Consider the following 12,671-nt stretch of genomic DNA (forward strand, 5'->3'; position numbering starts at 1 on the left):
AACGTGGTCATCTGGGAATACACAAGTTGTGTGTTGATGTGGAAGAGTTGAAGCGCCTAACGGAGGCCATCCACAGGGAGGAGTGCGGATCGCACATGAGTGGAGTAATGCTAACCCGGAAGATTCTCAGGCAAAGCTACTACTGGTTAACCATGGAGGAGGATTGTATTGGTTTTGTTCAGCGATGCCACAAATGCCAAATTCATGCAAATCGCATGAATATCCCGCCGTCGAAGCTATACAATATAACTTCACCATGGCCTTTTTCAGTCTACGGAATTGATGTTATTGGGGTAGTTACGCCAAAAGGCATGAATGAGCATAAGTATATCTTGGTGGCAATTAACTACTTCACAAAGTGGGTCGAAGCCCAATCCTACGCAGTGCTGAAAGCGTCGCATGTAGCCAAGTTCATTAGGAATAACATCATTTGTCGTTGTAACAAGCCCGCGGGGGACCTCGCTACAGCTCGGACTCGATTTGTAGTCACGGTTCTTAATCTGAACCAAAGAGTCCAAATCCGGCAAATCGTTTTGAGAAAACAGATTTTTGAAAGAAGTGCCAAACATGGACTGCTTTGCCAGATACAGAGTCGCCACCTAAATATTTTATTTTGGGAAATTTAGGAACCCTGACTCGGTGCCAAAAGGCCACGTGTCCGTCATCACCAAAGTTGCCTCGGCTCGGGAACTTGGGTACGATTAGGGAAGGTCACTTCGTGAGCACCCCCGCTCGCCCGATCAAAGATCGGCCTCTACTAACCATGATATCTATTTTTGAAAACATTGTGCGTTCTTATTCCGGTTTATTAGCCTAGGTTACTATGTGATGCGCACAGCATACAAGTATAGACTGGGTTGCCTGAATTGGAACAAAACATTTCATGTTTGTTTTTGAAAGATGGTTTGCTACTCGCAAGTAGGCTTAAAATGCAGATTTTGCCACTCGCAGGTGGGCTTAGAAAACAATGGTTTTGCCACTATCTAGTGGGCTTAAAACTAACAGTTGATGATTTATTCCAATCCAAGTAACCCAACCTTCACCCACAGGCATTCAGGCAATTATATCACATAAGCATATTGCCTCATAGTAAGCATGCTATTCATGGCAGTCACTCACACGCATGCAAGGATGCTAAAGCATAAAGCTTACCGAGTACTCCAAGCCAAAACAGAAACTCATTAGAAATCATGCATGAATCCTAAGTATACAGAAATGCCTAATGCAACACATGCAAAAATGCAAACTATAACAGGCTCGGCTATTCTAAACATGGCATATGTAATGCTACAGCTAACACGTATTCAATTTAGAATTGAAAAATACAATGCAGTTAGTATGGTGCGCCGAGCCCGGTGCATGCAAAACAGATGAATGATGCAAACATGCTGTCATACTGTATGCTAACTGAAATATGCCCTAATCTAACCATCATAAGCAGGTAAATAAAAGGGAAGAAAGACGTGGGGTTGGAAGACATACATCACACTCACGTACACTTATTACAGTTTTGCCCCCGCGCAGAGGGTCCGAATAAATATACAGTCCCGAATAAAAGAATAGTACAGTCCAAATATTACAGTCCAAATAATATACAAATTCCTAATTAATTAATCAAATTAACTAAGAAAGCTGTAAAACTGGCGTGCAAGCCAGGGACTGCCTTGCTTCTGATGAATGCTGTATGTTTGGGCTGCCTTGCGCGGAAATCCACTGGGATGCCCCAATTAGCCTCTGTTTAGCAGTTATTCTTGAAACACGTGCCAAGTCCCGAAAAGTTGCTGATTCTTCATTTTGCTGTAACGGAGAGCAAGAAAGGGGCACAGCAATGTATTTTCACAAATATATGCATGTCTCGATCCTCGTGCCACCAATCACGCATACCGAGACATGATGGCCGAGGAGTCGAAATGCACAATTCAATATAGGATGAATGCACATGAAAACACAATAAAACCTAACTCCATCATGGATAATCCGGAGTGTCGATAACTGAGGAATTGAGAAGCGTTCCGTCACTCGGAGTACGAAACGCACCTCGTTTCCCGTGCCCGGGCTAACTCCTATCCCGAACATGACGCAATATGCATGATATGCATGAATGCAACTAAGATACAGTCCTAACATACACAATGCTATGAAAATGAGATGCCTCGAAATGCGTGCATACGGGCACGCAAACCGAGAAAATGACAGAATGCGATCTAAGATACAACCTAGTATGCACTATGCTGTAAAAATGAGATGCCTCGAAATGCGTGCACACGGGCACGCAAACTGAGAAAATGACAGAACGCGATCTAAGATACAACCTAGTATGCACTATGCTGTAAAAAAGAGATGCCTCAAAATGCGTGCACACGGGCACGCAAACCGAGAAAATGACATACGCAATGCAAATGACATGAAAATATGATATGGGCTTACACTAACATGAGAGAGCCTCAGCCACACTCACATAGGATGCCGGTAGATGAAAATGAAGTGCCTCGAAATGCGTGCACACGGGTACACAAACCGAGGCGATGGTATATGCAATGCAACGGCATGGAAATGGCATATGGAATGCAACATGGACTTATACTAACATGAGAGAGCCTCAGCCACACTCACATAAGAGGCCGATGGATGAAAATGAAGTGCCTCAAAATGCGTGCACACGGGCACACAAACCGAGGCGATGGCATACGCAATGCAAATGACATGGAAATATGATATGGGCTTACACTAACATGAGAGAGCCTCAGCCACACTCACATAGGATGCCGGTGGGTGAAAATGAAGTGCCTCGAAATGCGTGCACACGGGCACGCAAACTGAGGCAATGGCATACGCAATGCAATGGCATGAAAACATGATATGGGCTTATACCAACATGAGAGAGCCTCAGCCACACTCACACAGGATGCCTGTGGGTGAAAATAAAGTGCCTCGAATTGCGTGCACACGGGCACGCAAACCGAGACAATGGCATACGCAATGCAATGGCATGGAAATGACATGCAAACATGTTAATGGATTTTCAGCAATGAAATGTGGGGGGAAACAGCCCCGAAATGAGGCGAAAACACACCCGATGCATGGAATCTCTCCCGAAATGCAAAATTAAGTACGTGAAATGGCTTACAGCTATACAAAGCATGCATAATTGGTACATGAGATGAAAAGACAGAAGCAAGGCAACCTCAAAATAAGCATTTTTACAGTACAAATCATGGCCAAACAGCAAGCAAAGATAGGGCAACAATGGTATGCAAAAATGGCCCTAAACATGAGATTATGAAGCAACTCACAGCTGCTATCTCCAAATAGGTTAGGGCCCTTCAACAACATTGAAGAGGGGCCAAAAATAAGCCACTTTACAGAACTATAAAAACCCTAAAAACAAACATAGATATGGCTAAGCTCTTATGCAAGAAAAGGGGCCAAAAGGTGGCCAAAGAGGCAAGTGGTATATGCAAAGCCCAAACTGAAAAATTCTCTTCTACAACATTGAAGAGGGGCCAAAAATATGCATATTTACAGAACTGTAAAAACTCCAAAACAGTATACAAACATGCTAGAAATGCAATGCAAAATGAGGCTCAAAAGAGGCTATAACATGAGGTATACAAAATATTCATCAAACAGCCAAAGACCCTTAATGAAACATGTTAAGAAGGTCAAAATAAGACTATTTCTAGGCCTGCAAAAAGACCAAAAACAGAAGCATGATAGGCTGCCAAAGCATGCAAGAAAATGGCATTCAAGGAGGATATTGAAGCAAGTGCAATATGGAGGGCTCAAACCGGGTTGAGCCCTTAATGAAACAATAAAATGAGCTCAAAAAAATGACCTTTTCAGTTTTGGTCGGAGCTTAAATCAATAAGCATGTATGGCTTATAAACGGTGCAAGAAATGGACCAAAAAGGGGGAAATGCTACTCACCTTTGAAGACCAATGTTTTTGTTGCTTCTTGGACCAAATTTGATGATTCTAGGCTGATGAAATTCCTCCCCTTTGCTGCTGGTATGGAGTGGTGGTGGTGGAGCTTGAAGATGATGAAGAAATGGAGCCCAAAACTTGAAGGAAATGGGGTGATATGTATGTATATGCTCCAACCAATCCTTGTAACCCCTTTTCTTGAGTTGGGAGGCCAGCAAAAAATGCAAGAGAGGGAGAGAAGACTCTAGGCCAAAGTGGAGCCAAAATGAGCCTCTTGTTCCCCCACAAAATATCCCCCGGATATAGATATTTTCTGGGGGAAACAGCTGTACAGCTGTAAAGTGTGCACTGCAAGGAATATGGCCGGCCAAGTATTTTTGTTGCAGGTGGCCGGCCGGCCACCCCCCCTAGCCGGCCGGCCAAGGGTCACCCCCCCGAGCCGGCCGGCCAAGGGTCAAAAAGGCCAAGTGGCTTTAGTGGCCGGCCACCACATATTGGTGGCCTCCCAGGTCTCCTCTTCACAACCCTGTGGTTCGAATTTGGAAACTCTAAAACAGGAGAGAGAACAAGCCATTTTCGGAAGGGTTCAAAAGGGTCAAAAGGGAATTAATGGCCGGCCATAAACTTTTAGGGTCCTCCCATGTGTGTACAACACAAATATGTGGTTCAAAGTTCAAGAAAGTGGCACAAGGGTGTTCAACATTGGCTCGGAAGGAGGGGTTCAAAAGGGTCAAGAAACATTAGTGGCCGGCCATGAAATTTTAGGGTCCTCCCATGTGTGTACATCACAAATATGTGGTTTGGGTTTGAAGAAAAAGGCTCCAAGGTGTTCAACATTGGCCCGGAAGTGCGAAAAACGGGTGTCGGAGGGCGAAAATGGAACATAACTGGTTGCCAAGATAATTGCTGGCCTCCCACCCTCCAGTGACCTTCCTGGTGATGAAACAGAGGCACCTGCCAAAAATGAACGAAAACCGATGCAAAACGAATGCTCGGGGGCCAAAACACACAGTTCGGGGTCCCGAAAATGGGCTGCCAAGCACCGACAGTGGCGTTCGGCCACGAAGTGGATTTCTCAGACCCCAGTGTCCCTTGAAAGGGAGAAAATAAGATGTATGCCAAAATTCAGAACAAACGGAGATGGTTAGGCGGTCCCGAACCGAGGCACACGGCCAACGGTCCCGAAAAACTGGAAACCGGACTCCGAAATGGGCAAAATGGCCTGCGGCCACAAAATGTAGCCCACGGCCACTGAGAGATGGTCTACGGGACCTCTCCCTCCCCTTAGGAAAAGAAACAGAGAAAATCGAGCCTGGTTCGCAAACCGAGGCAAAGCACAAAAGAGTCCGGAAGTCCGGAGGCAGGGCTCACGGCCGCGACTCTGAGACTTCTGAACGAGCGCGATATGCAACATCACCAAGTGCTCAATTGGTGACGTCTGAGTCTTAAGGTCGGTCAAAAATGGGGTGTCTACAGTCGTTATGGGGTCCCGAATGAGATTATTTTAGACAATGGCTCCCATTTTAAGAGAGAAGTGATCGACTTGTTGGAGAAATACAACATGGCTTTTCATAAGTCATCCACCTATCGGCCGCAAACCAATAGAGCTATTGAGGCCGCCAACAAGAACATCAAGCACATTTTGCAGAAAATGGTTGAGACTTACAGGGACTGGCCAAACAAATTGTCATTTGCTTTCTGGGCTACAGAACATCAATTCGAACATCTATTGGAGCAACTCCGTATTCTTTGGTTTGTGGAATGAAAGTTGTTCTGCCGGTTGAAATAGAGGTTCCATCGCTGCGGGTTATGGCTGAGTGCTAGATAGCAAAAGCGGATTTGCAGCAAAGCAGGTTCGTAGAACTAATGTTGTTCAATGAGAGGAGGTTGAAAGCACTATATCATGTTCAAGGATATCAGCACAGAATCGCCAAGGCTTTCAACAAGAAAGTAAAATCCAAGAATCTTAAGGAAGGGGATTTGGTGCTGAAAGACAACCGAGCTCCCATCAACAACCTTAGGGGCAAGTTCAGACCTAATTGGACTAGTCCTTACATCATCAAGACTATTTGGTCGGGTGGAGCTATTATTCTTATGGACCTGGATGGCCTAGAATTTTCCCAACCAATCAACATGGACAACTTGAAGAAATACTATCCTTGAGCGGCTCGCTAGGCCGAAAACCCGAAAGGGCGACCTAGGCAAAAGTTAGAGCACAAAAAATTAGAAAAAAGAAAAACTGAGCTCGCAAGGTTGAAAACCTAGAAAATGCGGCCTTGGCAAAAGTTAGAGCGTAAAAGGAGAGTGTTAATACCCGAGTGAACCTGAACCAAACTACGTAAGGTCTGATTCCCATCTTCGGGATACGTAGGCAACTTTATTCTGAAGTTCGACTGTAAACATCTCCAAATCAACTATGTCCATGTGTTTGATCAAGGAATCTTTGTCCACTCATTATCTAAAAGATCGGTTGTGATCCTTATCCTGAGAGAAAAACTGGTTACAGTGCAATGCTATTTAGTCTAGGGGTAATTTTCTATTTCTGGATTCGGGGTTATACATCTTGAGGATAGATTCCATGTGTGTCAAGTTGTGATCCTTATCGAAAATGGTTTTGAAAAGTTTTGATAAAGTTGATTTTGTTCAAATTAATCATTTTACAACTTAGATCATTTTTTGACCAAAAAGAAAATTTTCAGTACCCACAACCCCAATTTCATTGATTTCAATACAAAGTTCTCTAACTCTCGATGCACATCAAAGTTACTTTTTTATTACATTCAAAAGGAAAACTTGAAAGTTAGATCAAAGCAAAAAACTTGGGGCATGGGTGAATCAGGTGTTCCTGCGTCCCCTCCCAGAGCATGTGGAAGCTTCAGATGCTAAAGTAGGCCTGATTTGCGCCTTATCTTCAAGCCAAGCCAGACATTCGCCAAAAAGGGCACAACTGAAATTGGGAGCAGGGGCTAGAAGTTCTCTTGTCCTTCAAGGATTGGAGTATCAAGCTAATTATGAGCCTCGGACGAAGAATGGAGCCAGGTACTCGACCCCCTCTTCTATACAAGTCTGGTCATGCCCAAACTAGCGCCTGAATCGAAATGGAAAGTAAAACACACAATGTGTCAAGCCAATCAAATGAATGCCAGGTTGCCGAGCCATGCTGTAGCTTATCTCGGGCAGATCAAACCAGGGATAACGCCAGGCAATGTCAGCAGCAGACCTGATGCATATCCAATGGCACCACCTTTTGTTCGGGAAATCAACTAGCCGTTGGCGAAAGAAACTGCCTTGTGCTGAATATGCAGGACAGGAGTCCACTGCCTTCAACCTGTCCATGAGCCATATCTGGGGAGGAATGAAAAATAAGATAGAGTAAAGAATAGAGAGACGTACGGTGAGAGGAAAAAGTGAGGAAAGGCTTTGAGAGAAAAACAGAGCATGAGTGCTGAGTGATGTGAGAAACACATATGAGATAGAGTGGAAAACATTACCTGCAAAAGTAGTGGATTTCCTGCGAATTTAGTCGTCTCCCACCGATGGAAGGCATCCAAGCCCATCAAAGTCTCGGCCAATGCGGCTCTTCTCTTCTTTCAAGCCTTGAGCTACTTCGATCAAGCGAATGCTAGACCCTCCAAAACTAGAGGCAAGCAGGAAATGAGCTAACATACACAAACAAAGGGCATGTTGCCAAAAACTCTGCCAAAGACGATTGCCGCAGTCACCGGCGTCAGAAAATCGATGAATGAGGCTAGGAATATCCAGCTCTCTATAGTGAACCAAAGATCGAACCTCGTGTAGAGTAAGCCCACACATCCGTCCTAAAGCTTGGATATGACCAAAACGGGACTGAGGCAAGATTTCCTCGTTACGCCTGGATTCTACCAGAACTTAGAATTCTTCAATTGTAAGGCATATCTCTTGTCTCCCAAAGCTAAAAACATGTGTGATCGGGTTCCAACATCTAGCCACAGCGTGAAGGAACAGAAAAAACAGCGGATAACAACTTAGTGAGAATAGTGCATTTATCCCGAAACCCTGGAAATTCACTTTTTTCGAGCCATCTAAAGTTGCAATCCAATCTGAGAGTTTTTCGGCGAAGAATGGTTCCATTTGTGGAAAAAATAGAGCTGGAATGAAGAAACTACGAAGTCCTAGCTTTTGTAGAAGATAAGGCACTGAGTGGAAGACAGGTAGCAACAATCTAGAGGTCCCTTGCACTGATGGCCGACCGGCCAGTGCTAGTAGCCGCCCGGCCACCTTTTATAGCCAACCGACCACCACTGGTGGTCGATGGCCTCCTGGTTTGTCCTCTGGTCAATCTATATGTCGAGAATGCTAAGAACCTGTGTCTTGTTCTGCTCTTTGTGCGTTGTGTTGTCTTGTTTTGGTTAGTTTTGTTGAGCTGTTTTATTTCAATTTGCTTATCGAGTTGTATTTGTTTCGCTTATGGACTTGTATTTGTATTGTTTTGATTATCGAGTTGTTATTATTAGTTGTTCATCGAGTTGTTTCACTCTGTTTGTTAAGTGTTGGTCGGTTCATTACTTGATTAAGAAGGTTGTGCCAATACGATGTTCAATTTCCCTCAATCTTGTTTTTATGCAATGCGGTGCTCAACAAGATGCAAAATACAACACTTTTTCATACAAAAAACTGGTTTTCATTCTGATCATGGTTACTTTTTTACAAAAGTGCGGTACAAGTTTTTATAGAAAATAAAACTCGTCTGAGGTTGTACAATGTGCTAACACTACTAGCAAAAAGAAACTAAGCAAAAACATATGAATTAGCGCCACCTATCTCAGTCTCGAGAGGCCCTCTTTGTCCTCTTCTTGGGCACGAACTCAGAGCTGTCTCTGTCAGCGCCGCTGTATGTACCTCCCTCGAAACCAGAATCTGAACCAGAGTCATCACCATTCTCTGCTTCAGAGCCTGGCTAAGCATCATCTCCACTAGCAGAACCCGAGCCAACATCATTGTCTCCGCTTTCGGATGACTCGGCGTACTCACCCACAGCCTCCTCGATCTCGCTGGTCTCATCGTCGTCATCGTTTATGATAGGCTCTGAAGGGCTCCTATGATCTCGACCATGACGTCACCCTTGGCCGCGTGTCGGAGCCTGTCTCTCTCTCTCCTCTCTGCCGCTGAAGGGGGCACCGCTGGTACTGGTGCTGCTGGTCCCATCGGTACGGGTGAAACCTGAAAGGATGGTTCATATTAGTAACAATAGGTATATCAGATGTGATGCAGAGGTCAGATACAGTGTATAAATGTAGTGTGTCAGATGTGATCTATAGATGCAGTGTATCAGTATAGTGTGAGGAAGTGTTCAGTTGAAATGTCAGTTTCAGTGTGTCAGTAGAAATTTGATGACTGGAATGTAAGAAAACTGAAGAAAGTACCTGAATGCTGTAGAAGCCGAGCAGTGTCTCTCTTCTCAATATCATGCTCTCGAATGAAGCTACTAGCTCGAGCAATCCCTCGACGTACCCTGCAAGTGCCTACAAATGTATTTGGAATGATCAATATCCGGAAGGAATGAATATCTAAGTATCTGAGCGAGAATGGAAAAAATGAGAACTGTAGTGCATACCGGAGGTGAATCAGGCGCTCTAACATATCTGTGCCCGGCAGGTGCAGGCTCAATAGGAACCTAATAGGCCTCTCCAGTGTGTCATCAACATGTCAACTCGGTTAGAAGCGCAGGCCAACCGAAGCCCTATCTGACGGAGGACACTCCTCTAGCCCTGCCTCTCGGCGCTCGAGCCCTGCTCGTCGAAGGGGCGTCTACTGCTCTCCCTACACGAGCACGAGTACTCGTCAAGTGAGGAATAAGCACAACTGTCGAGTGCACCTGAGGTGTCAAACAAGATCCTAACGCGTTGCACATGGAAGAAGAGAAGGGATCGTGTGAACACCAGAACGTACCTGACTGTTCTTAACCAAAAGGAGCGGTGATAAACATCAGAACGCATCCAAATGTTTGTAACCAAAACAAGGAGTGGTGATAAACATCAGAACACATCCGAATGTTTTTAACCAACATAGGGAGTGTTGATAAACATCGGAACCCGTCCAAATGCTTCTAACCAAAACACGGTGTGGTGATAAACATCGGAACATGTCCAAATGCTTTTAACCAAAATAGGGTGTGGTGATAAACTTCGGAACACATCCAAATGCTTCTAACCAAAACAGGGAGTGGTGATAAACATCAAAACACGTCCAATAGCCTTTCCTGCATGATGCATAGTTAAGCTTGCATAATTTGCTTACATCATTTCTGCATGAAATGTGGTTTGGTTTATGTTTACTTATTTATGTTTATATTTGAGTTTGTTATACCTTGATTCGGTTTCAATGTAGCATTTCTTTGCATAACATTTGCATCTAGATGTTTCATTACAGCCTCATTGCATGATCATAAGTTATGTTTTCGCATCGTGCATATCATTTACATTTTGTCGCAGAACTACGCTAGTTTGATTCCTTGCAAAGGGATACGTAGGTAGCCTGCAGGCGCAACCATTTGCTTTGTTTTGCTTGTATGTTTGTCCAAGTCATCATCCTTGTCAAAAATGAGTCGTCTCTGGGCTTTGACATTCACTCCCGTCATTTCATGACTTCTGAGTTTTGTGAAAGAGGGGCAACTATAGACACCCCATTTTTTATCGTCCTCAAGACTTGGACGTCATCATTTGTGCACTCAATGATTGCGCTTGTTTGTGTTCGTTTTGAATGCCCGAAGTCCTCGGCGGAATGCCTTATCTTTGAGCCTCTAAACCTTATCTGTTTTGTGCATGTTTTTGGACCAAGAGCTTGTTGCCTCTAGCCTGGAAGAGAGGGTGACCTGTCAGCCAGCCTTGGGATTTGTCGGCCATAGCTTGTGCTTGTCGACTACTAGTGGTGGTCGACGGCCATTGGTCCCTTTTTCCAGATATTTGTTTGCCAGTTGTTGCTCACTGAGCTGCATCTTCATACACGTGTATGGTAGGATGTATACAAGCTCAAGAGTTGATTTTCTATATATAGGGGGTGTCTTCCCCCATTTTGGAGGGTCAGAAGATTTGGACCAAAAATTCCCCTCTCTCTTTAGCTTTCTCTCTCTCACTTGATATTTTGTGCTTGATTGCCTAGTTCCTCCACACTTTTGCACACTAACCCTTAACCAAACTTGACCACCTTGGAGCTGAGGTCCCTTGGAGCCTAATTGGAGCTCTAGAAGAAGGTTTGAGCTTGAATTTGCGACTGTTTTGTGCTGTGCTTCAAAGCAAAAGGAAGTTCTGGACAGGGGTGGCCGACCGGCCACCAGTAGTAACCGACTGGCCACCAATGGTAGCCGACCGGCCATCAATGAAGAAAGTTGCTCAGTGTGATAGAAAAGGGGAACAACGGTGTTCTGGAAGTTGGTAGCTTCTTTGGTGTTCAAGTGTGCAAACAGAGGCGTTCGGTGGCAAGGCAGTGGCCTCTTCGGGTGGAAACTAACCGAGCATGCATGCATCCCTCGCTTCCCGGGGCCATTTAATTGCTTTGTTTAGTTAATTAGTGGTAGCTAATTAATTAGTTTAATTGCTTTGTATCTAATTAGCTTAGTATTTAGCTAATTAATTTGATTTGTAATATTTAATTAGCTTAGAATAAGTTAGTTAATTAGTTTCGTTTTGTAATAGTTAGCTTAATTAGCGTATTTAGTTAGCTTATTGATTCGGACCCTCCTTCGCGCGGGTGTAATGTTGTAATAAGTGTGTGTACGTATGTGTATAACTTCCAACCCCACGTCTTTCTCCCTTTTATTTAATTGCTTTTGATGGTTAGATTAGGGACATTTTCAATTAGCTTATGCTCGCATGTTTGCACCCATTCATTTGTCTTGCATGCACCGAGGCTCGGCGCATCATTCAAACTGCATTGCAATTTCAATATAATTCTTTGAATACGTGTTTATCGCATGTTGTTCAAATCGATTCATATACCATATTAGTAGTTGAGCCTATTAATTGCATTATTGCATGTGTTGCATTAGACATCTCACATAGTTAGGATCATACATATTTCTAACTAGTTTTTTGTTTTGGCTTGAAGTACTCGGTAAGTCTTTATGCTTTAGCATACTTGCATGAGTGTGATTGCCATGTTGCCATATTTTACATGCTTGCCATGAGGCTATGTGCTTAAATGCTAAACTGCGTGAATGCCTGTGGATGAAGATTTGTTGTTTGAATTGGAACGATTCAACGAATGTAAATTTTAAGCCCACTTTGTTGTGGCAATTCATGTTTTAAGCCCACTGTGTTTGGTGGCAATTCCACATCTTTAAGCCCACTTGAGGGTAGCAAATTCAAACCATTTTCGCAAACAAACATGAGTTAAGTTGTTCCAATTCTTGTAATTTTAGTCTATACTTGGTTGTGTGCGTCACATAGTCAAGTTAACTAATCAGAACAAGAGCACATAATGTTTATAACATAGCATATCATGATTAGTAAATGCCGATCTTTGATTGGGCGAACGGGGGTGCTCATTTCAAGACCTTCCCCTCTCGTACCCAAGTTTCCGAGCCAAGGCAACTTTGGTGATGACGGACACGTGGCCTTTGGCACAAGTCAGGGTTTCCTAAATTTTTCCATTACAAAATATTTAGGTAGCGACTCTGTATCTGGCAAAGCAGTCCAATTTTGGCATTATTTGATTTAAAATCAATTTTCCAAAAAGATTTTTCGAATTTGGACTCATTGGTGTTTATTAGT

Source organism: Camellia sinensis, chromosome 2 (genome assembly GCF_055761805.1).
Source record: "Camellia sinensis isolate YWXY chromosome 2, ASM5576180v1, whole genome shotgun sequence".
Classification (NCBI taxonomy): domain Eukaryota; kingdom Viridiplantae; phylum Streptophyta; class Magnoliopsida; order Ericales; family Theaceae; genus Camellia; species Camellia sinensis.